The sequence below is a fragment of the Dicentrarchus labrax genome, unplaced genomic scaffold (genome assembly GCF_905237075.1).
Source record: "Dicentrarchus labrax unplaced genomic scaffold, dlabrax2021, whole genome shotgun sequence".
Lineage (NCBI taxonomy): Eukaryota > Metazoa > Chordata > Actinopteri > Moronidae > Dicentrarchus > Dicentrarchus labrax.
Window position 1 is genome coordinate 11,893,152 of NW_026136710.1, and position 26,717 is coordinate 11,919,868.

A 26,717-nucleotide genomic window follows, 5' to 3' on the forward strand; every position below is an offset into this window, starting at 1 on the left:
CCATATCCACCACTGTTACATATAATAGCAGTATACTGTGAGATACACTCTGAGATCCCTGCAGATCCCCAGCAGAGTCTCAGCCCTCAGGTCAGAGAAAGACCCTGATGAATATTCAAGATTCACACAATAGCAGGGCCAAATCACTCTGCTGAGATTGACGCTTTGAAGTTTCAAAGAATGCTGAGGGGGAAGAAAAACTTCATTCATAAGGAGTGAAAAGGCTGTCACAGCAAGATTCACCCTCTTTCCCCTCCCTCTGTCTGTCACGCTGTCTCATTCTCTCACTCAGCCTGTCTCACTGTCTCTTTCTCTCATGATGTGACAACGTAGCGAGATTTTTAAAAACACCAAGCACGATCAGTTCTGTTGATTCATTTTTTTCCCTGCCAATATTCATGCTGTTAGCCAGTATAGATTCTGGAAAAAATTACAACTAGGATGCCTGTCAGTTTTGAGAGAATTATGTAATGATTGCACATGACGCTTGAGTTTTAAAAAGAAAATTAAGTGCTCACATAATAAAATATCATGTATTCAGGATCTAACCTGTGTGACTGAAGAAAGCAATGCTTGTAAACTTTGTTCCAGGCAACAAGAAGAGAACATGATGTATCCACATACTTGAATTTACAGCATTCAGACATGCATAAAGATGCACAGTGTGCAGGTAATAATTAAGTCTTTAGCAACCGCACAGTTTCTGTGAGGCAATTGTCTGTGTCACGTAGTAAATGTCAAAACTTTGTGATACTCATAAATATTTCACTTAGCACTGTTTCTAGACAGTCGGGTGAACAGCAGAGATGGCATGTAAAGCAGCAGTTTGACACGTACTGAGAAACATGAAATGACTGAATAATAAGACTTTTTTTTATTAAATCGGTGAATTAAACACATAACCAAAAAAGATAGTAAATCACACAGATGCAAAAATCCTGTGCATCCATCCAATAATGCCTTAAAGTAGACCAGCTCATTGATTTGAAGTCAGACTACCCACAACTGGAGACATTAAACAAATCTACCAGCCGACAAATCTCTATCCTATCATGCACAATATATATCACGATCCTTCACTGACTCCCTGCCCCATGACGGATTCAATATAAACTCCTCTTGCTTACTTACAGGAGGCTGGGGTGGTGAAAAGAGAATATGATTTGGATGTTACTAGTCAGCTGATATCCACACAGCTGCTGTGTAAAGCATCAAGTAGTACAGCTGATGCCAAAGCAGCTAATGCAGCTTCAGAGCACTATGCTCCATCATGTGAAGCATCTTTGAGTATCTAGAAATGCAGCGCACGCTCCCGGGACCACATGTGCACACCACCACCACCACCACCACCATCCTGATATCTAATGTTCAAAGCAGCACTTTTAAAGCAGTTGATCATTACAAATGGTCAAAGCTACTTTAAGGGGATTTGGGAAGGCAGTAGTCCACTCCTCATATGCTCATAGTTCACTTTTCACTTGTTCACAACAATGTCTTAAACTGCTTTATGGTTATTTTTTCAGAAGATCAGACTTTGTCTTGCAAATCACTGAGACAACATGGTGTTAAACTTTAGACTGTGTAATTATACAGCAGTTGTGTGGATTGTTTTGAAAGACAGCTAGAGAGTGCCTGTCTTTTGATCTTTGTTTTTTTTATTTGTTCAATTTGTAATGCAATACTACTTGTACAAATGCAATGTTCCAGAACCACTAGAAACACATTCTTCGCATTATCCTACTCTGTTGTTCGGTTCAGTGTTTTGACCCGAAGTGAATGTTGTACTGAAGAACGAAAGCTGTTGTAGGCTACATCATAACAAAGTGCAAGCTAAACTATGAGGTCAGCTGCCAAGAACTTGATTGGATTTCCTCAGAGATATCCGCTTTTCTTTTCAGCCACTGATGTAGCTTCTTAATGAGAACCTTTTCAAATCACTTGGAGGGACAATATGGTAATCTCTTTATATTTGACTACTAACACTGAAGCTACCTGAAAGGCTGCAATTACAACAATGCACAAGGCCCATTCTGTGGACTAACTGGTGACTGCACCCGAAACGCACCTGTGGCTCAGGTTTCACCCGTGGGCACAGCAGTTACAAAACATCCACACAACCTTACAGATGGATTCCATGTAAAGAAGTGTCTGTCTGGCTCTCAAGGTGGCGTTAAGAAAGTGTTCTGTGATTTTCCATGGCCGGGGCAACAAGACACGCCGGCCAAGAACAGCAGAATGAAATCCTTCCCCTCTCCCTCTCTCCCCCTCTCTCTTTCTCTCTACCACTGAAGGTCACTGGGCCAGGTCTTGCTGGATGTCTACTGAGTAAGTCTCCTTGTTTTTGTCAGCAGGCCTGGCTGCCAGTGAGCTGTACTTAAGTTAATTCCCTTGCAGCTCTGTTCCCATTCATTTTCTGGCCACTTGATCACTCTACTCTGGCATCTTACATAATAGTAATGTACTCACATTGCAAACGTGCACCAACCAAAGGCAACATTTTGTTGAAATAACACTGTGCAGCAGTGTGTAAACCAATAATTAATCATTCTGAATTGCTGCATTTAAAAAAAAAAATTGGTGGAGAAAAAGCATGAAGGCCTAAGCATAATTTTACAAATCTGACAAAGGCTAATGTACAGTACATTACCCTAAATAACTGTATTCACACCTATAGAATGTTGCAGTTCAGAAACGCATTTTTGCATTGATGTACATTTAGACGCAGGAAGAGTTCAAACTATCCCCAGTAACTTGGTGAATTAGGATATTTCACTACTACGAAGGATCATGCATGGTCGTTTTTCCGTAATGTAAAAAAAAGGGAACAGGTGCTACCAATTTAAAGTGAAAAATTAGAGGAGATTTTCTTAACATGGCCTTTTGTGCAGCAGGAATTGGAAAACCGAGGCTCTTCTTGCCAAGTCAACCAGGAGCATTTAATGAAGGGATTGTTGCCGAGTGTCCGCTGGGCTGCATCGGGCAGACACTGCAAACCAAGGGGTCTAATTAAGGGGTTCCTCTGACGGTCAGACAAAGCAGACAGCAGGGGTCAAGACGCTGGGCCACAAACTGGCTGTGACCCTCACACCTGCCTGGTTGCATTATACTGCAACATGTCTGCGCACAGTGGACACGCTCACACCGACACATCATTACTGAACCGGTGCCTTACCACACACAAAGGGGAAGAGACGAAAAGAGAACAGTGGATCTATAGGCAAGTGATCACACCTGAATGTTAGATGACATATCCTCTCCAAATAAATACAGCAAGGCAAATGCATTTTTTTCATCTTATGTCTTAAAATCTGTGATCACACTAAGAGGGAAAGACTACCTTTTCAGAGTAACAGTAGCATGCATTTCTTCTTTTTTTCAAAACATATTCATGGAGAGAGGTGTTTTGACTTAGTTACTGGTATTACACAGAGAACCTTGACATTAACCTCAATAAGTGATGCCTGGTAGGCTGCCCCGTATGTGAGTGTGTCAAAAGTTCATGCCCTCCTTCCAGTGTACACACTGCAAAAACAAAAAGATCGCCTAGTGTGAGCTATAGCCCTGCCACTAACAAGACTGATTGTTACAGAGTGGCTCCACCTGTCTCTTCCTCCAATTAGTCCTGCTAGCCACTGAAGTGCTAAATAACCAGCAGAGAGGGAAGTGATGGGACAGCAATAAGGTCATAGAAATGGAAAAGCATGGAATGTATGTGTGTATCCATTCGTGAGAGGAGAATGGAGAATGAACTTAGCTTTTCTTAAAGATTCAGTTTAAAAGAGAGCATGTTTTTAGAAAAGAGGAGGAAGCCATACATTTAGGGGGAAATTAAGATGTCCAAGACGTGAAACAAGTCACCCGGAGCACTTGCTTCCTCTGAGGTTCACAGGAGGCTCCAATTATGGGAAAATGGTGATGTATTTCCCATATCACATGCTCTTTAACGAGCACTAATTGTGTGTGTGCACTGAGCGCGCGTAGGAATGTCGTACCAAAGCTGCAGGAAATGTTTAATGAAGAGAGCAGCTTGGAGGACATGGTTTATGTCAAATCTGTCAAAAACAATATAAACTGGAAAGTATGAACCAGGGGTGACTGGGACAGGCGAAATAAATGAGGCTGTAGCCACATAATATACAGGGTGATTACTAAATGGTCAACTGTTTATTTCTATGAAGTATGTGGGTATGTAGATTCTTTTAGTTTTGAAATCATAATATCAAATGTTGAATGGTTAAAAATGTTTTTTACTCAGATTTTATGTATGCCTGTATCAAAAGGTTTTTCTATTTCCAGCTGTAAGAGGACTCCGTTCACTCCATTTTACAGTAACCAAGCCTGTCCTGTGTCTTGAAGAAAACCCAATAGGGACGCTTATTATACTACACAGGTGTTTTTCACATTCACATTATCAATTTTACCCCTCACCTTTATGCAGCTAATGAAATGAGCAACAAAGACATGATAGGAACTCAGTGATCCCTACACAGGTTCAGCAGTTCAACTGACCAATAGGGAAGATTTAAAAAAACTAAATCCTACTTAACCAACGGCAACCTTTTCTTTCAATGCAGATTAACCCTGGTTAACAATAACATACAACAATACTACGTTGTATGTTGGAGTGTTTTGGGAATAAATAGTACTACATTACTTTTACAATGCCACAAAAGTAACATGTCATTAAGCACGAGAACACACTTTATAAATGCCAAAGCAATTATTTTCATTTGATTCATATATTAACTCGAATCCACAGAAGAAACAATTGCAACTGGCTCCATGTACCAACGGCATATCAGGAGAAATAAAAAGCCTGTATGTTATTCATCAGGGCCTTTTGCACACTGAATCCTTTATAACATGCCCTGTCCCTGGCTCTAGTAATGCTTGAAGGAATGGATACAACCCAGCCTTTGAAACAGCTATTGGACTACATTTATGCACCTCTCTACGGACTAGTTGAAACAGACAGGTGGGGTTTAAATAGCAATTTAACTGCCCATAGATGCCCCCAGAAAGAATCTGTTCATTAAAATAGAGGCCTAGCCATTGTGATTAATGTTGTTTGGATAAATGTAGTTTTATGGCTTTATAATTCAGAGGGAATTAATAGAAGGGGCTGGTCCACTGCCTCTGGTCAAACTACCTGCTCTGTGTTGTTGGAGTGTGATTGAGAGGGAGTGCAGGGCGAAATCAGATGGAGGGAGTCCTGTGCATATTTTCCATGTGAACCCACACCCCTCCCTTGGCTGTAGTGCTGAAAGCTCTTTTGTGTGTTTGTGAGTGGTAAGAGGGCTATAGTGATACAGCATACACCTCAGTGCTTTGACTGCATGGTCACTAGGGACATTTCGATGGGAGTTTTGTGTTCAGATTGGTAGCAATTTTCTGTCTGAATGAGGATTTCAAAAAGACACAGGATTACAAACTGCGATGAAGCTTTGATTAAATTTGTCATTTGAATACCAGCATTAACCTGTCGATATTTAAAATATGTCCTTCTTAGATCCACTTTGTCTGTAGCTTTTTGAAAATGAAATCCAGGAAATATAAACATGTGCAACTCTGGATCGGCTTCTCCATCCATCCAAACCTTTCAGCCTTGTTAAGTCATAAAAGCACATGATGATAAAGACCAACCTCAATTAAAGTGAATATACACTTAGAGGCTGTAAGCACTCACTCAGCAATTGAAGACAATGGAACAAGGAGAATGATGAAAAGATACAATTACCATAATTGCCCCCTTAGCACATGACATCCATTTATTAAATTAAGTAAATGCCTAAATGAGTAAATTAAATGAGGTGTTAGTGTTCCGGACAGACAAGGGCACACAGTAGTCGTAGTGCGTGAATCTCACAGCTGTTGATACTTAAGGTCCTATTTCAATGCCGAAGCAAATCAAGCGCTGTGACCTTTTGCCGAAGTGGATTGTTTTCCATCTGAGACTGCTAATGCCACATTGAGCTGGAAGCACAGAGGGACAAATTGGGTGTCACACTGCAATTTTGGAATCCTGATGTACATTTAAACATACAGCATGCTTACTCAGGCAAGGACATAATGCAGAACAATGACTGTTCAAGTAAAGTGTCCTATAAGTGTGCCAGCATGGACAATAAGCAGGACCCCAAAACTGAAGCAGCTAATTGTAATAAAGCCATTAGTTTTATCATCTATACCTCACATTGTGACATGTGAAAAAGGCTTATTTCCTCAAAAAGTAACACTTAAAGCAGTGTCATTTTAAGTGTTTTATAGTGTCACCTATGCTCTGTTCAGGTTAATGTAGGGCAGAGCTTAGTTTATGTCACCAAAGTACTAATAAGAATGTTAAAGCCCTGGTCACACCATTATATCATCATTAAAACCAGTAAAACAGAGAAGGGCTGCAACTATTATTTGCACAATAATCAATTAACCTGTCTATTTTTTTTCTAAATAAATCAGTTCATTCAAAACGAGTCCAAGGTGATGTCTTCAAAGGCCTTTTTTTGCCTGACCAACAGTTGAAAACAAATACATTCAGTTAACAATGATGTAAAACAGAATTATGTCACCTTTTATTAAAAATAAATCAATTCATCTATCAAATTCACAATAGCTGACACATAATTTTTTGCCAAATGACTGAAATCCACTAATCATTGAAGTGAGAGAATAGACCACACACTACCACCCAGCATGGGCAGAGGTTCAAGAGACTTTTGCATCTTGACCATACAGTATATAATACGTTTATGTCTTCTGAATAAACTGTGTGAACTTATTGTCCCTCCTAAAACTCTGTATTAAATGGAATGAAGTGCAATCCTGAAAACAAAACACCAGGGGGGCGTAAACAGCACAGCACAGGGACAACAGAAAGAGCTATTGTGATTGACTAGAGCTAGCATTTCCTGACAGCCTAGCATATTAGCAGTTAGCTCATCAGGTGCAGTAGTTCACCAACTTGCCCTGTCAAGTGTAGGAGCTTTACAATTTCAATAAGGCGCTTTACTGTACAAATGACAGGATCCTGGTGGCATGAGAAGTCCTTCATGTGAACACTGTTGGTAATTTCACATTACAATGCAAATATACATATAACCAAATATGACTGATTGCAACCTTTTTAAAACACTTGATTAAGAAAGAAGTCTAACTTCTAACAAGTTTCTCTTGAAGTGACAAGGAAATGAAGTGAAAGAAACTACACTGAACACTATTGTAAAAAAAAATCTATTGTAACTAAGGAATAACATATCTTCAGAAATGTGGAGAAGAGTGGAGAACAAAAGAACAAAGATAGACTGAGTGAACTGTCAGAAAATTAACTAAATTACACTTAAGAAGATGACAGAAATCAGGTTACGTTAAATATAAAATCTAATCATTACTGTGCAGAGCCTGAGGAGACAGACCCCCTGCCGACTGGACGAAATCTCACAAACTCTTCTACCCTGTTACAGTCCATCACTCGTGTCCATTCCCACCCCCGCACTCCACATTTTCTTCTTCTTCGGGGGCTTATTTCCTTTACTGCAAAGCCGCTCTGTCGCCGAGTCCACCCAGCGATAAATACTGATGGATTAAATCTAAACTGATGTTTCTGTTGTTGCTGTCAACAAAAATACACAACAGATTCACACACACATCCATCAAATTTTTATAACTAAGCCTGTACTTTTCCGGATTTCCCCCAACTCAGGGTGAATCCTGTCCAGGAGAGATGGATTTGCAGAAGCCAACAAAGATATCAGCTGTTACTTCGCTCATCACTGTTGATAATAATCACCACAAACTGAGACTGAGCTCTTTCTGTTGCCCATGTCCATCCCATAGTCAATACATTTGGATAGGCAAGAGCAGATGTGGATGTTTGGATGCTCTTCACTGCGATTGACATGAATGAATGAACAACGTGAACCTTGGACACCGTTATCATTATATACCAGGAAAGCTGTTTCTCAGCAGGATAAAGGCAAATGTAGCCCCAGCAGATTATATTTTGATACAATACAATGTAATGCCATTCAGTTGTAAATACGTCGTTCACAGTTTACAAATCAGTAATCTGGAGTTAAGTATGAAGCCAAATGAAGGTCACGTCTGAAGTCTAACTCAAATTCAAAATCTAATTTCCATGCACAAAGTCTACAAGCTCAGACATTATACATTGACACTGAAAAATCAACAAACATATCCCATCTATTATTTTTCTGTACAGTAATTCAACTTGTTGCTTTGCCTTCTTACGCTCAAGGGGATGCCCCGGTTAATCCCTCAGCTCTAACAAAAGCAGATGAGACATCCCTGTTTTCCTCCATGTAGTTTTGAGTGTTAAACCATCTGCTCCCCTGGCTGATGGGAAACCCAGGGGCCTTGCAGTCTTGGCAGGGAAACCCTATCTCTGGTTGGCTGGCTGATCCAGAGCTCATTTGTCAATCAGGCGCCTTTTCCCTTAATTAGGAGAAACAGTCCAGCAGTTTGAGTTGAGCCTCAGCAGAAACCTGTAACCAAGTTGGTTTACAATTCTCTGCTTCTCTGTCTGCATTCCCTCTCATTTATCTAACACCACACAATACACACATACTTGGAAAAACTGACACCTGCTTTTTGGCTTTATAATGAAATTGTCTTAGCAGCTTTGAAACAAATGTTTAACAAAAATTGCACTGGACCCTTTGATGTTGTGTTACATATTTAACAGTCCTGTTCCACAGATGAAAATAAATGTGTCTGTGGCAGAATATTTATTATTTTAGGCACCACATTTGTTTTTGAGGTAAAAGGGAAAAAAATCCTTTAATATGAGTCTAACATAATTTGAAATATTCATATCCTCAGTGTGGGAATAACAAAAGACATGTTTGATGTTTGTGATGGACTGTCTGTAAGGGAGTGCCACATGTGATACACAATAGTTTGTCTTAATAGTTCACATCTGTGTGAAATTATGGAGCCCTTTGGATGTAATTCATGTTCACCGGCGTGGAAATTACCAGAAGAATCATGGAGTCCATGCACATGCTTCTCACACAAGTGGAGACATCATACAACTACCTCTCCTAGCTGTAACCAATCATTTCTATTGTTCCATTCTATTAGAATAACAAATTATCTTATTTTCCCCTGAAAACATAGAAAGAAAATTATCAGGGCCGCTGACTTTTATTAACTTATTTTTATATTCAGTCAGTGGTAAAAAATCTTACAAATTAGGCTTTTATGGCTGTTCTTGCTCCTGGAGATAAAATATCTGATATAAATGAACATGCTAACATCATTTGAAATTAGATTGCGTTTAATACAGATGAAGACCAATATTAGACAAATGTGAACCAATAACTACTCTTTGGCAACGAACTGTGTGTTTTACAATATAAATGTATTGTGAGAAACTGTACTATAAGTACTGCTCTCTCATTCCATCAGAAATAGCTTATTCAGTGGCATCCAGACATACATTATTAGGCATTCTAGTACATGTGAATCTCTCTCTCTGGAGATCTGAGCGTATTAGATACGGAGCTATCAGTAGCCTTTCCCCCCTGACGTTGTTGTTTGCTCTCTTCCAATGATAGCACAATGAAAACACAGGAAGCAGCTTGGAGAGCACTGGGGCTGCGATCGATGCCTCTGTGTCCGACTATGAGCTAGGTGATGTCTTAACGTCTGCCCTCCTCACTTCTCAACTCCCTCCTTCCCTCCGACAGGCCGTCAAGTCTCCCTCTACCACTAATGTATCTGAATGCAGTGTCATGCAGGGCCGCCTCGCAGCAGTCGATAAATACTGGAAATGCTATCCATCTCTGAAACATCACTCCTTCACTTACTGTAAGTGCGCATCACTGTGGGCACCATCCCCACACTGCTGACAGGGAGGAAGACAACACCAGGCGGCCCCAGCTATGAGCGAGCATCATCACATGCAACCACAGACATAGTTTTCACTACTAAAATTGCAGAGAACAGACTGCGTGTCTGAATTGGGCTCTCATTTGTCAAGTATGAGCCAGTGTTTCAAATCATTCAAGGAGTAAGGAATAACCTACAAAAAGCAGGCTTTGTGGCGGAAGTATGATAACATGCAGATTTCTCTATTGAAATTGCAACATCTCATTGCTTCAGTGTTGGTATTTATTACTTCTGAGTAACTGAATAACCCATCAGAGCCATCCACTGACAAGGAGAACTAATTTTAGTCTTCTAAATTTAAAAATAAGTCCTACTGGAGTATGTGGACAAACAACTGAAGGAGGATTTGAGTCACGCATGATGTCAAGAGCAACACTACCAAATGTATTTTATTTGACCAGTCTTTAATTAGTTTGGTAAGCTTTGTGTAGTAACTTGTTGACCTCTTAACCATTTTATTGACAAGAAAATGTAATTATAATATAATAAAGATTTTCTTATTTAATAAAAACAATGTCAGACATATGTCATGGGTGAGTCTTAATTAACTGATCTGAGATGGAGGGATTGAAGGAAATAAATACAAAGCCTCAGGCCTTCCCGACAGAGCTAGACCAATAAATCAGCCAATATATATTCCTAGATATTATCTCACTGCAGATATATTGGTATGTGTTTACCACCAGGAAATTTCAGAACAGAAATGCCATTGATTTATTTGAGGTCATGTAGAAACAGTGTTTTAATTACATCGTTTGTCCACCAGAAAGCACAGACACGTTGGTTTTTCAGCTGTAAAATGTCCCATGCTATTCAGTGTTGATAAAAATTCTCAAATAAGCAGATCAAATAAGCATCAGCAACAGATTTGGGATTCATTGCTTTGCTTTGAGACTGGGTAATACATACATTTTTCAGAATGTCTGTGGTAGACTTAATGAAAAATATTTGCTGTGAGAAACTGACTCAATATTTCTCAGTAACACTGAAAAGAAAGTAGCTTGGATTAGATCTTCGTATTTGTTTAGCAGTCATGTTCAAACTCCAATATACACCCGGGGAGATGTTGATTTCTGTACCTAATTTACAAAACTAACTACCGCTATTATTCATCTAATCCTTGGAACTATTCATCAAACGCCTCCTCCTTTTATCTATGCTAAATAGGCCAAGTTGTCTCACAACAAGAGAATGCCTGCAGTCAGCACACACTAGTAAAATCAGTCTGACTCCATGGAAAATTGTTGATTTTCTATAAATAATTGTATTCCGTTGTCTTCTGCTCTCTTGCCTCAGCCGATTGGCTGTGAAACCTGGAAACTTGTTGGCAGAAGCATCTCATTAGACTGTTTCCACCTTCAAACCTTCTGCTCACACTCTTTTCACAAGGTTATGAGACATCCGTACACTTTTGGAATATACAACAGTAATTATAAGTGTTGGTTATTGTGCTTATAAGCTAGGCTTGAGCTATAGTGAAGAAAAATATTATGCACATAAATGTGCATGCAACATCAATAGTGCAGGACTAAAACATGTGCAAACAGAGTGCAAAGAAAATCTAAAAGCCAAATCAACCATATCACTGCTGCATAGATAAGTATTATTGTTGGTGTGAATTTGGCATATTAGTCTGCTGAAGTTTAGAGCACAGACAATACAAATATACCCTGCTGTAAGTAAAAAAATAATAATAATAATTCAAAAACCATATATCTTACTTCAAACTGAACTCCTAATGACATTTCTTTTGCCCATTTAATCCTAGAAATATATGGAGCTGATTACGAGAGTGGTAAGCAACTGGCTTAAAATGTAAATACTGAAAGTGCAGTTCGTGTGGTTTGTCATCGTTTCTTTTGCACAATTTAGAACTTGGTCGTGGCACCAAGTCAGGCAGCTGGGTGCCTAAATTCTTATTAGAGCTTTCAGTTTTTCCTTTCCCTTGCAATAAAATAAGGTCTCGTTATGCCACAAGTGCCAGGTGACTTCTCAGTATGTTTTGATTCTTACAAATTTTATACTTTTATTATATTTGCCAATTTAAGTGACCTCTACCTGATTCTTATCTGATCTGACATCCAGTGACAAGCACAATAAATTAGTGCATTTTCCAATGAAATGTTTAGTTCACTGTAGCCTCCACAGTCAGTGTAATTAATGGCGCCATGGGTACTGCGAGAAGGGGACCAGCTGCGTGTTATGTCTTGTCACCAGTCCCACTCTGTTTGACACCTTCGGCCACGTCCCTCTCTTCCGATGCCAAGAATACTGGTGGAGTACTGCTCGGTCTGAGGACTCTTTGTGCCCACCCTCAGAGAACAAACACTATTAAGACTCAACAACGTGCCCCTTTGCCCATCCCCAGAGTGCAGGCAGTGCCAGCGTCTGTAACTGGAGACCAGAGAGCAAAACAGCTGCTCCCAGTCTATCCTGCATCTGCCACAACTGTGATCTCATGGAACAAAGCGAGAATGCAACCACACGTTTCAACTGGCGGTTCAGTCACACTCCAGCCATTGTCCTCTCGCTCTCCCTCTACCTTTTCTTCCTCTGTCTCTGTCAGCATGGATGTTTATCAGTATATGTATCAGTCATTGCTCTGATTTAAGTTTTGTCCAACCACTTTGTTTTATATATTTAACTTCACTGTACTGTGATACCTGGAATCCTTAATGCCCCCCCTCCCTTTTATACATTTAGCTTTAAGAGTGGTACACCCCATTTGGTCACCAAGGCCACTGGCTGAGTTCTTCCAACTGATTGGTGGGGAGTTTTGGGTAGCTGCTGTCCCACAGACAGGTGCATCGGAAAGCAGACTGCATCTACCATTTAAATTGTGATCACTTGTTTACTATCATCAGAAACACCTCACTTTGTACCCTTATTTAAGGGGAATTCCAGTTATTTCGTAATGCCCATTCATAAAGTTATGGGACTTTGTTGAAATTGATCATTTGACAGGTAAACAAAACTAGTAAATGCCAGCACGTTTTAAACTACATTTGTGGAGATTACTCAAATGATGTGACTTGACCTTTGTCAGACGAATGACAGTATGGTGTATTTATGTGACTTTTTTCAATTAAAGAGACAACATTTTTATGAACAGTAAATGTCAAGGTTATGATTGTATTAAACTAAAAGTTTGGCCACGAGATTAGAACATTACTACATAAAACTCCAGGGTATTTAGGTCAACTAATTACCCAAGTTTTCCTTTTTACATCCAACGGCTGAAATCAATTCTACTTGGACAGAGTCCAGAGTTCATTCAGAAAGCATGTAGTAAAAGAGCAACATTTATAGTCATATAGTGATCATTAGCAGCATTTTTGTGTCTTTAGTTGATCCCTGCCAAATACACTTTAATTCTTTTCATTCCATTAGTCAAGGCTTATACAGTGTAGATGTCTGGGAAATTAGAACCAGAGAGTTCTACCTCAAACTCACACACTCTAATTCTCATTTACAGATCCTCCAATGCTCTTTGACACTTTCTCAATGAGGCGTTGACAGCTGCTTTTGACAGCTCACCTGGACACTGCTCCTTACATGGCTGCATCTTTTCACTCCATAAGTGAAGGTATTTGGGAAACCATTCAGTACTACAAACGGTGCGTGCTTGAGGAGAGGATCTTCCATTGGCATCACGGCAGAATTATATTAAAATATTTCCTAAACCTTACTTTCTTTTATTTAAATATATTTTTAGGGCTTTTTATGCCTTTATTTGATAGGACAGGAAGATAGACAAAAAATGGGGCAGTGAGAGGAGGGCCATCGTGCAGCAAAGTGCCAAAGGTTGGAATCGAACCTGGATTTAGCCTACAATGAGCGCACGCTCTTCCAGGTAAGCTACTGTGCTTATCCAAAGTTATTTAACTGGAAAATGTACTTGTCAATAAAAAAATGTTTTGCTTGCACAATGGACATGCCAGTGTTTCACCTTTTAAGATGCAATTATGTGTGTAAAGTTCCCCAATCCCATCACTGGGCGGTTCCACACTACCAGGCTACTGGCCATTCAGCCAACTACAGCACTGGTATTGGCAGGCTACTTCTGTGTATAAAAAGTACTGTAAATAGCAACGTGTTACAATGGAGTGTTCATTCCTGCAACCCTCTTAGACACCTGTTTTACCTCCAGTCCTTTGGCCAATTAAAAAATGCACACAATTTCCAGCATACTCAAAAGATGTGCCATTAATGGGAAAGGACACAGCTGCTTCAGGAGTCAGCCTGGTGGTTGGAAGAAATACTGTAACTTGTATTCTTTCAGCAATTATCTCTTGTATATGTTTTATGTGTTAGATACATTTCATTCTGTTCTTACTGTTACTTACTATAGCCTAATAAAAAACAGGTACGATAAATCAGACTGCCTACTGCTTTTTGATGCAATAATATTGACAGTCAGGGATCAACTGGCCCTTGGGTGAAGTGGAAACCTTCTACGTGGAACAGTGGGCTGATGATGACAACAGCACTACATAGTTACTATAGTTTTGTGGATATAAGTTTGTAAACCACACTGTTGGATTTCTTAGCAATAGAATAATTAAACACAGCTTGAATTCATATTAACCTTGATTTTCCAAATCTGTGCTATTTGCTTATCGACTGATGACTTCACATAGTTTATGGAGTACTCTAATCATTCTTGTATAACGAGACAAACTAGACAGCAGACAACAATAAACGGGGGGTAAATTTGAGCTTATTTATAGAGACTCCTCCAAACCTTGGCTGACTACTTTTTCTAATGTAGCTAACATCTCCCTCTAGTGCAGTTTAGTTTGATCAGGACAGATTGATGTGGCCAGCCGCAGTGAAATGTCCACGACACTCCGGCTTTACATATAACAAGCTAATAATGCATTGGCTTCTGAGACTGACATTTAAACTGGAAAACAAAATGGGCAATTCTGTCATTTTCTACCCAACATAACGACGCCACTATGACCCATTAAATCTGCCAAATTGGCCTCAGCTTGTGTTTGCTTCTATAGTTAGATGTGGTGCGGCATGCAGCCAGTATGGCTGTGAGCCTGTAGGTATGGCAGAGTGTTGGTCCATCAGACAGCCAGTCTAGGAAGGATCAATACAGGATTACAGACAAATCCGTCCCTTCAGACCTTGTTTTTAAGTGTGCACAATCCTAAAGTGTTAAAGGTTTTACCTCATTAAGCCAGGTGATTTCAGAACTTTCCAGCTTTCCTGTCAGGCGAATACACGAACACATCACATTTTAACATAAAACTACTAGGCAGAGGCAAGAAAACCAAATTAAGTTTTGAAAGTCAACACTTCCTTGGAGATGCCTTAGTTGTGGATGCGTGTGTGTGTGTTGTCAGCTGATCAAGTGGCTGCCATCACCAGGTGTGTCCATGCAGGGAGTGGAAAAATAAAACAGAGGAGCAGAGGAAAGCTGGCCCATGCCGCTTATTTGACATCACAGTGGAAGAGGTTGACTTTGCAGGCTCCAGTGACTTTAAATAACCAAAATAGATGATTGACAGAATGACTGACACCTACTGAGGTGAACTGAGAGAGCATGCTCTGCGCTGCCTGGGAAAAAATCCTTAAGAACAACCCACAGTAAGCTATATTGTATATTTTACGCAATACTGGCAGTGTTAGAAGTAAGTGATCCTGACCAAAGGATTCCTGCCTCATTGCCTTGGTGGTTTTAAAATGGTCACAAAACAAACGTGAGCCTTGTCTTCAGTTTCTGACTCTGTTCTGCAGAGATAAAGTGAAGATTAAAGCATGCTGGTCAGCCAGCTTTTAATGTGGCTCTGGTCACTACATTTTCTTCACAACATCACACCGAAAATGTGAACCTTACGTGCAGTAATATATAAAGCATGTCATCAGTCTTCCAGAGCGTATTGTTAGACCCCCACACACACTGCATACATCAAAATAAAACACACACAGAGACACACAGACACACAAATCATAGACAAAACAGTATTTCTCAATTGACAGCAGAGGCTTCTTAAACATAAAAACCATCTAACCAGATTGCAGTGAAGCCAACTTATTGTCTCTGCTCAGCTAATTCCAGAGTTTTTCAACTTTGAAAACAACACCGGCAAACTATCTCCAAGAGGGAAACACACATCTGCCTCATCTGTCAACACATCATAACTGAGCCAATAACAAACTCTGAGCTCAGAGGGAGGTGGCTGAGAGGTCAGTCGACTGTGTATGTATGTGTCTGAGCAGAAGAAGGAAGGGAGACAGGGAGAGGAGAGAGAGTAAGCGTCTATCCACGGCATGGATCTGCTCTCCAGGTCTACGCTCAGGCTCCCCCCGACCCCCCTGGGAACCAAAGCCACAGCGGGCAACCTGAAACCCATGATGTCATCCTCAGAGAGCACGGGCTACTGGCAGTCAGTGAGAAAGTGTACAAAACCCAAAGTCAACATCACACAATTACTGAGGTTAATTGTATTTACAGTTGCGCAGCTGTGGTGGATTAAGGGGTTCGCCGATAAAGTACGGTGTAAGGAGAGTCTTCGATGGAGAGGTTTGTGAAATGAAAGTTACTTTGACAAGGATTCTACATTTGAATAAAAATTCCAAACTGGCTCTTTGGTGCAGCGTTTCAGTTTTGAGTGATAAAGCAGAACAAGGGTCCATGTGCTGTGCAGAGAGTCTGAGAGTCTGCAGGCTTCCAACCTGCAATAAGACTTGGCTTGTGTTTTCACTGATAAACTCACCTTCAACAACAACGCTTCAGTGTTTTGTTGGAATGAAAACCTACACTATCTTGACTGCATTGTGATTGCCTATCATAAGAAAAGCTTATTCTTAATGCCTGTATCTATATCTTTTATGCTGCTGGGATACATTACTGGATGCTTAGGTAAATATTTTTTAACATGTTTCAAATGGGAGATAAAAGTTTTTGCTACAGATGAGTGGACTTTGTTGTGTTGGAGACATACTTTTACTCTCAAGGACATGTCAGTGGCCTTTTTGTAATTATATGCGTCTTGGATCTAAGCCAATACAGATCCTTGCAGAGGCTATCACGTTTACATTTATTAGATGCTTTCTAATACAAATCAGATAATGACATTGTCTGCATTAGCAGTCTGTATTCAGAAACTATACATTTACGTAATTTCCCTTCATTTTTCTTCTTCTTTTAGTCAGTGGCCGGAGCATGCATTAAGTCACTGAGCAATATTTAGTATAATTTAGAATTTTCTCAAGGTAAAAAGTCAATGTAAAATACAGAAAAAGTAAATCTTATTTTTCCTCTTCATGCTGAGACATAGAAAATAAATGGCACTAAATGAGGAAACAACGTGATCTGAGATGAAGCACTGTCAGCTAGACTACCAGCATTTTGTGTGTGTGTGTGTGTGTGTGTGTGTGTGTGTGTGTGTGTGTGTGTGTGTGTGTTTGTGTGTGTGTGTGTGTGTGTATGTGTGTGTGTGTGTGTGTGTGTAGAGAGAGAAAGAAAGAGGACACAGGGTCAGCCATGTCATCACATGCTATTCATGATGGATGGCCATTTCCTCCCACTCTACAGGTTCTTATAGAGGACCTCTGTTCCTGTTCTGTTTTATCTTAGTGCTGGTGTGCAGGGCTGCTGATACAAGGCTTAGAGATCACCCTCCACCTGCGGGACCAACACAGAAGTATGAACCATGCATCTAAGGCTTTATATTCCTACCTGACACTCCACAAATATCATCAATTTACTACAATGCCATGTTCTTTGCTGCTATGCAACTGGCTGCAAGTGTTCTTATGCAGCTACTTGAGCATTCATGCTGCCATAGCCTTACTTTAAACTTTAAAATCAGCCTTTTTTTAAAAAAAAAAAATAAAAAAAAAGTACATTAGGAACATTTTATCTACAGTAAATGGGTTTTAACTAAAAGCCTAAAAGTGAAATACCACACAGTGAACTGTAGAGCAGCCAATCCTGACAGCTCCACCTAAAATGAGCTTTGAAATATTAACCATGTGACCCTGCATTCTCTTTTAACATATGTTCATCGTTAAGGCGAGGATGCTGCAGGAGGAATGTTTTGGATACAGACTACTTTCTAAACTGTTTTCGGCTGACTGGGAAATGGGTTAAGTGTCACTAAAATGTCAGGATGATCTTGTACAGCACATGTATCATCTTTTAGTGTATGCTAATCAGCAGTTGTGACTTTCTTATGATCTGCAGAGCTTCTATCTGAAGGCTCTGTGTGAAAGAATGTAAACAGTATGGCAAGCAATTATAATCTCATTATGTTTGTTTATGACAGTCATCTGTGGCTCTTGGCCTTCCAGATGAAGTCATAATTGCTCATTTGTGTTTCCCAGCAGGAAAGTGTGTACTTGCATTTGATTGACAATTGACCACTGGAGGCAATTTTACAGTTGCCTAACTGACAAAGCTTATTCACACTCCACTGTCTACATGATATGTTGCACATTTGTGTCACACATAACCCATTCTTCGGTTCTAAGATAAGTGTGTCATGTTTTCCTCTTCACACAGCGCATTGACCCCGCACCCTCACTGGACAGCCCTGTGATCAAAGCCTGCCAAATTCCTGGGTGATGATTCCCCTTTTGGGTCCAATGTCAGGATCAGAGACTAGAGCAGGGAGACAGCATACTCAGTCAAACAAGCCACATAACATTAATTTGCCACGCCAGATCTATTGCAATAGCACACATGCATCCTTGTGCATGTACACAATGACCAAGACGAGGCACAGAGACAGCTGTCCTGTCACCCTGTGTCTAATATAGACAGACAGTGGGTGAAGAAACAATTGGATGCAGTGCAACATCCATTCAACTCATGGGGGGTTGAGAACATCAGGATGATGATGAACTCCGTTTGTACTGTGTCCACAGTATTAACTTGTGTCTGTGGACAAGAGAAATACAGCCTGCTTGGATTTCTGTACTAACATACCAACTGTAACAATAGATCCATCTTTAAAGTCTTCCCAAAAGTCTAATTTATGATTTTAAAGACAGCTGGTGGTTGCATTTTCATGCACACCAATAAATTAAATCATAACTTGATTTAAGAACTAGTAGTTGGATTATACACATATGCGCTTTTTTGTCGAGTTGGATGAGAAGATCAATACAACTTTCATCTCTGTACTCTAAATATGAAGCTAGAGCCAGGAGACAATTAGCTTAGCATAAACGTTTTGGAGGTGTAGGCAAATTCTTTAACTTTGGGCTGAGCCAGGTTGGCTGGTTTTCCCCCGATTCGAATCTTTGTGCTAACCTAAGCTAATCATTTCCTAGATTCATTCTTAGCCAACAGACATGAGATTGGTATAAATCTTCTCATTTACCCCAGCCATTAATCCATGGAAACAGGATTATCAATCAAATGGTCGTATAAGCAACTCTTGCAAATATCTTACTCTGATTAATATAAACTTGTTTGTATTAATAAAGTGTCAAAGGAGGCTATATATTCAGTATGTCATAAAAAAAGTCTCATAACCCTCTGAGTTCTCCACCATCAGGTTGAGAACCACTACACTGAAGAAAACATTCTTGTCTATGGTTCCTTCCTCTTCCCTTTCCCAGATACATACACTCAGTAGGCTGTAGTACACTTGACGCACACGCACACACACACACACACACACACACACACACACACACACACACACACACACACACACACACAGACACATTGTGTGTGTCATTCCAGACATGTTTACACAGACAAAGTTAGATCTCAGAGTAGAAACCCTCAGGGTTTTGTCTTTGCCAGGGGATCCCCCAACCCCCCGCCATCTATCCCTACATCCCTACATCCCTCCTTGTCCTTCTGAACCCTGGTGAAGGTTCAATTTTAGGGACTAAACTCCAGCTTGGCCCCTCAGGACTGTCTGTCTCCCTTTACACTGTTTTGCTTGGTTTAGGCCAATTTAGTGCCTGTAGTTATACTGTTACCAGCAGACTGTCAAGCCACCATGAGAATATTCCCACATTCCTGATCTGCAGCTTACACCGACACTAAAACCTAATAAAACAACACTGAGGAGGACATATGAACGCTGCCAACAGGCCTTATTGACAAGTATAGACCATTAGCTTTACTCTGTTGTTGATGTTGGTTTGATGTGATCGTACCTCGTCATCAGTCAGTCTTGAACACCTTGGATGAGTCCCAGCCAAACCTGATTCAAGAAGCTCTAGGCAGGTCTGGGAACACAGCCGCCGCCACCAGCCCGTCCACACACAAAGAGTGGCCAAAAAACTCTGCCTCTTCTCTATCCGAGCCTGTCAGCGAGACTGAGGCCCTCCTGTCTGTGATTGATGACCGGGGTTCTGCATATTTCTGAAGCTGACACGTGTTGGCTCTGTTGACTGGGAGTCGTCCCTGCTCTATTTAGTTAACATTATTCTTATTATTTCTCTGACCAATCCAGCTGTTGAGTGCATGTACTGTGTGTGTGTGTGTGTGTGTGTGTGTGTGTGTGTGTGTGTGTGTGTGTGTGTGTGTGTTTATGTGCACATGTGTACACACAAGGAGGGGTTTTTCCATGCCCTCAGTTGTCCAGGTATGTGTAATGAAATCTTGAGTTCTGTTTTGAAAACCCTCGGAGTTCCAGCAATTTTCACATTTGAGGTTTTTCTCTCAGCTCCCTTATTCTCCCCTTCCCTCTCACCCACGTGTACTGCCATGGAACAGTCCACCCAAGGTTACTTACTGCTTAATTTGCAGCACTTTCAAAAAGTAAAATAAACACAGGTTTTAAAAGGTGGGGAACACCCACCATCTTGACCACTTTGTGTCCAGAAAGAGAAAACAGTTCTTAATTGTAGAAAAAAAAACTGAGGGTGGGTTTGAATCAAGCATTTTAAGCTTAAACTTAAATCAGGAAACCAATAAAGCCACAACATGTTGGCACTTGAGACAAAAGTTGCTTATCTTCCTATTTCTTGCTAGGGAGAGCTGTGTGCTCAAACCCTCATTCATTAATTAAACTCGATCTTCATGAAAAGTACAAGAGAGCTACTGTTGTGTTGTTCATAGCCACATTACACAGGTGGAGGCAAGGAGGAGCAGCTGTTCACTAACACAAATGTGAGCATTATCATAACACACACACACAGACACACACACACACACACACACACACACACACACACACACACACACACACACACACACACACACACCTTGTAAATTTTAGGGAGTGAGCACAAAGTCTAAAACAGAGATGTGCTTGTGATAAAGGTCTGTTAAAAAACAAACTACCATAGTTTCTCACTTACATTACTTACAGTCTAGACACTCAATTTAACAGCTACTCATTTAGCCTTTTTCTCCTCTATTTGAAATGAATGACAGCAAGTAGTCATTACCCTCTCTAATGCTGTTTCATGATGATGTGATTGAGATGTGTTGACAAGCAGAGGAAGAAGCTGGAGCAGCTCTCAGTCAGACAGGCCGACTCTCAAGTCTTTGTCTCTCATAGCATGATGCTAGTCTAATGCTGATTAAATGATGGACAGAATTCAACATGTCCATCTACCTGCAATCTAATTTGGGTTTTATACAAGCAGTTGCATTAATGAACACATTGTAAATATTGTTGGGAAAAAAATCTAACAAATAAAGTGAAATAGAGTATAATTAATGAGTATAAATAAAGTGAGTTAAATAAAATACAATTAATGAGTATAAATAAAATGAGTAAATAAACTGTAATTATTGTATTAGGATTTAGAGCTTCTTGGCAGGAGCTGAGAATCAACTTGGCTGCCAAATTGTACACAGCTGACCACCATTTGCAGCCACAAATGATACACAAGACAATTAATTAATTTAACAGCATTTTCATCGACTGGTCTAACTCTCATGTGTGCACACACGCTATCATTCGAACAGTACAGATGAAGCTTATTTTCCAGATTATGCATTTTCAATGCTCTGTGGACAGACGTGGTTAACTGCGTTTGGCTGCGGGAATGACACTAAGACTAAGCCTTCTTCAAACATACATGTAGCAAAAAGGCCAAAGCAAATACGAGATTCAACCAGAGGATTCTATAACCCAAGGAAAGCATTTCATTCCCTGGAACTATCTGATCCTTAAATCCTAATCTGTGTTTTCTGGCATGCCAACATGCACTTGTACGTGGCCACTCATGTGTGACTGCAGCTCCACGCGTAGAGCTATGTAGTGGTAATTAACAGCTGTGTATGCTCTTGAACACCTGCAATAACAATCCAGGCTGTAGCAGGTTAGTTAGCTGCTACTCTCTCTCTTTCTTTTTATTGTAATCGGATCCAGCCTCCTCCTCGACGTAAAGCTCTCAGAGCCACCAAAGAGGCCAGACTTGGACAGACAAGGAGAGAGGTCGATCTCTTTCAGACTGGACACAACCGTAACTAAAGATGAAGGACAAATGAGTGATTGGTGAGGCTAACTCGTTTTCCCCCCCTTAAAGTTGATTTGAAAAGCAGAAAAATGCTCTACATGTCTGCATCAAGTCTTTAAAGGCAGCAGCTTGACCTGTAACCTGCACAGATTTGCTTTAGTGTTACGGACAGGGCTGGGTGATGTGTCTGAAATCAGTGTGATGAAGTCAGTAACAATGTTTTTACTATAATGATAAAATCAAATGCATGCAAGGTCATATATGAAATAATTTAGTGCTACAATACTGACCGAGCCTCCAAACGCAGCCTATCAAGCTGTTGAAAGTGTTGTTTTCCCACGTGGTCAATTGAGGCCAGAACACAATCTTAACTAATTTATTCAAGGAAGTCTGTAACTTTTCTTTCAGTGCTCACATCAGCCCTCTGTACCACAAACAAAGTGCATAATTAAAGGCAGAATGCCAGTTACTGTAGCAGTATTTATAGCTATAAAAGACTTTTAACCATTTGCTCTTGATATTTTCAAAGTAACACGAGACAACTAATAGAGCTCCAAAGAGGACAAACTATCTCTGCCCAAACTGCAGGAGAGCTGGTCAAAAATATACGAAAAAATGTTTTTTCAAAATGTCACTGGGGAAAGTCTGGAAAATCACGACAACTCATGCCAAAACACAAACTGCTTAAACGAAGAACAGCAGCTGTCACAAGTTGAAATTACCCACCAGGGATATGACAGACAAGCAAATAGGGGTTGACAACTACTGCAGCCTACAGTAACATGACTCACCTTTTGTTTGCAATAGTGATTTAGTTGATCCCATGTTAAAGTCCTTTTCATGAAGTGTTGACATGAGTTTGTCACCTGTCACCTGTTTTGGCTGTCTCCCTAATCCTGCAACCAGTGCCAAAACCTGACAGGGATTGCAATGTGATGTAGTATTGTGTGTGTGAGAGCTTGTTTCCAGATAAAGCAGAGTGCCATTGGGAGCCAAACATTACAATAGAAGCTGAAAATACACTCACTTAGACATCTGATTTCTCAAAAGCAAAGTATAGACAATATCTTACTTAAGCTGTTGTTGTTATTTTTTATGATCGGGTCTAGTGTAACACAGTTTTTAATACTCCACACACTCCATTCTGCCCTTGCTTGTTCCAGGATGTGACTGAGTCTTTAATTTACAGATTAGCGTTGATAAGAGATGTCACTCAGAGGGCGTACTTACCCGATATGATCTATGCAAACCCAGCTTCTTCTGTAGAGTCACTGCAGCATCCTCCTCATCCTCCACTTTAAAAATGCAAAGCTCTGATGTCAGCACATTTCCCCGCAGACGGCCTCACAGGTATGACTCCAAATGCCCTCTGCCCTCTCCCCAATCTATTGGGAGGAGGGAAAAAAAGCCACATATGAAACCCATTTCACAATCTGTCATCAGAAACACAGGGCCGGGCAACAGGGAAAAAACATGAACAAGACAGAAATTGATTTCATCTGTTTCTCCATCTCCTCTCGCAGTCTGAGTGGCACTCGCTGTCACTTGCTATTTAGCGGACAAGCGTGAGGTTCACTTGCAGAATCAGATACGGTGCAAAATAAGGTCTACAGTAGTAACAGACGTGCAAGAATTCAGAACAAAGCTTCACTCAGATTAGTCTGTTGAAAGATCAAACTGTCAAAGGAGATCATGTTGATATGTTGTGAGTGTGTTCTGAAACACAGAACCCCTCCTTCATACAGATATAAGAACTTTAAAATCTCAGAAAAGAAAGCGAGTGTCATGAAACGTACGCCAGTAACCAGTGAGCCAAGATTATATCAGCAGAATAACACACTGAGTCACAGCTGGGTATGGTGCTGAACTAACACAGCGGAGAGTGTTGAATCTCGGACTTTCCCTTTCAGCTGAAACAGGTGACTTAAACTTTGATTCTGGGTGGTCGCGCTGACCTGCCTTTTCTTCATAAACCACTAAGTTAGAGCCTAATTATGAGCTGACATCCTGCCTGCTACCTGCTTGTCAGGCGCGCGCGCGTGTGTGTGTGTGTGTGTGTGTGTGTGTGAAACTGAGAGACTGTGTACACTGTATTATTAGCAATGTGAACATACTTCTTGAAACATACTCTATGCATAAAAATTAAATAAATGACCATTTTCTCTCTATCTTAACTTTTTCACACCAAAAGACACACATGCTCACACGCATGCACGCACATACACTGACTCACACACAGCTGTCTTTTATTTGCCGGGATCCAGTCGCAGATGGTGATACAGTGTGAACTTTAACACACGGATTCTTGACATTCTTTACGGGTGTGAGTTACTCTCCAACTCAAACCGATGCTTGGCTTCAGCCCTCTTTACTTTCCTGCCAGCAGGTCGCTGTCACAGAAGGAGTCCGAGCAAAGCCTCTCCAACATATACAGGCTACTATTGTCCTCTCTAGGTACAGTAACTCTCTATTTCACAGCCCTGCATGGGTTCGGCTCCCGACTGTACACCAAGCCTCTATGTTGGAGCTGTGTCAGCATATTTTGCTGTTTATGATAGGTCCTGTAGTGGCAAGTTCATTGCTTAATGTAAAAGGAATGCTAATTAAACGATGCAGCACGCCTGCTCGCTGCTGAAATCAAGGGGCAAAAATATACATGTGTCTGTGAACTTGTCGGAGACGAACAATGATTCTTTGTATTGCAATTCACTTAATGCATGTGCTAATATTTCAAAATGTGTTTATATTTTTAGGTAACAACAGTAAAGAGCAGAGATGATACTCCTACCAAGAAAAAATTCCAAGTCCGTTACACAAATCAGTCAAAATTGTGATAAATTAAAATCATTTGTTGGACAGATAAAAATGTTTCATCTTTCATACACATGATACACATTGCTATGGCTATGGTAAATTACTCAGGTGAAATTAAAGCTTCTAAGAGTTTCTAAAATTTACTACACTCTATCATATGTTGATCTCATTCATTTCCGGCACTCCAGTCAGAGTCTGCGTCTAGCCTGATACTTTAGTGGAGAAAACAGGATTCTATTATAGTCAGTGTGGTTTATTTTACATAGCCGTCCACATGCTCAGCAGAAAGTCAATTAGCTTGCCACTTTGGAGGCAAATTGCTGCCGAGACGGCATTACAATCTCAAAACACACAAACAAACACACACACACACACACACACACACACACACAGGATCAGCCCTGCCAAATACTACCTCTACTGAAGGAGAATCAACACTCAGTCTATCTTGATCAATACAGCTTTCAGCTTTGGATTTCACTTTCTTCACAATATTATCGGTTTGGAGCATCAAGTGAAACCACTCGAAAATTACATTTGAGAGTTTACACTGAACATTTATCAATATGTCTCAGTTTTACAGTCAAGAAATTGCAACATTTACTATGTTATTAAATGTATAAGAATTGGTATAAAGTTGAAAAACAACAGATTTTCGGTCAAACGGATATAGAGAATCTGACAGCTTGACTCACCATCCAAACACAGGACATCAGAAAGCATCCTGTCACTTTACCCAGCCGGAGCTCCAGCGCTTGTCTTTCTCTGGAAGAAAAAAAACAGAGTTATTAGAAGGGGCTCATATGTCTACCATCCAGAACTGAAAGGACTGAGACTAAATTTCAAGCTCAGGTCATTTCCCCACTTTGACATTCACCCCTTATCCTCTTCTGTTCTTCGATCTTCAATCATCCCCAACTAATCCTGTACCTCTTTCTCCCTTTTTTTTCCTTCTGCCCCTCTCTCTAATAACAGGAAGTCGGCTTTCTCTCACATGGTTGGTGACCTTCCAGGCAAAGAGCAGAGCAGCTTGCAGCTTTAAGTAATTCCTGTTGCCTGCGTTTGTCTCTCATCAGCGACTCCAGATGAAACAGTGAGGGGGGCATCTGTACTTGCCCCGATCGCTGTATTAATTGTCAAAGAGCCTACAGGTAAGAAGAGGTTTTTTCTTAAGTGGAACAAGATCAGCTGCGTTACACCCATACTTCCTAACTGATGGTACCCAGAGGAGGTACAGTGTAATACTCCCAGTGATCATCACGACGTTGAAATTCAAACTGAATTCAAGAACTTTTCGGGTATGAGCCACAAAGTGATCGTCTATCTATCTATTTATCCTCCAGAGAGAGGCTGTCTGGAACGAATGCAAGCACAGGCCTGCATCACAGGCAACATCTGTGTTGACAGTGTTGTTGTTACAAAGAAAATAGGGCCGTGTGACTGTCTCTTTCCTTTGGTATGTATGGGTGTGCATGGGAGATGCAGTACAGAGGGTTAGTGTATGCGGCCAGTGGCAGAAATCAGTAAACGAACGACAGATGGAAAAGCCATACCTTTGGAAAGGCTTGATATGAGGTGCTCTTTTATCAGTGTGTGTGTGT

The 26,717-nt window shown here is 40.5% G+C and overlaps 1 protein-coding gene across 1 annotated transcript in view; it reads right to left on the reverse strand.

The window, feature by feature from the left end:
* Positions 1-26,717, reverse strand: part of bmpr1bb (bone morphogenetic protein receptor, type IBb) — a 50,963-nt gene that overhangs the window by 20,593 nt on the left and 3,653 nt on the right. The window contains exons 2-3 of the mRNA XM_051412801.1: positions 25,812-25,881; positions 23,533-23,687 (exon numbers count right to left, since the gene is read on the reverse strand). The gene's annotated coding sequence lies outside the window, so the exon portion shown is untranslated. The remainder of the gene's footprint in view (positions 1-23,532; positions 23,688-25,811; positions 25,882-26,717) is intronic.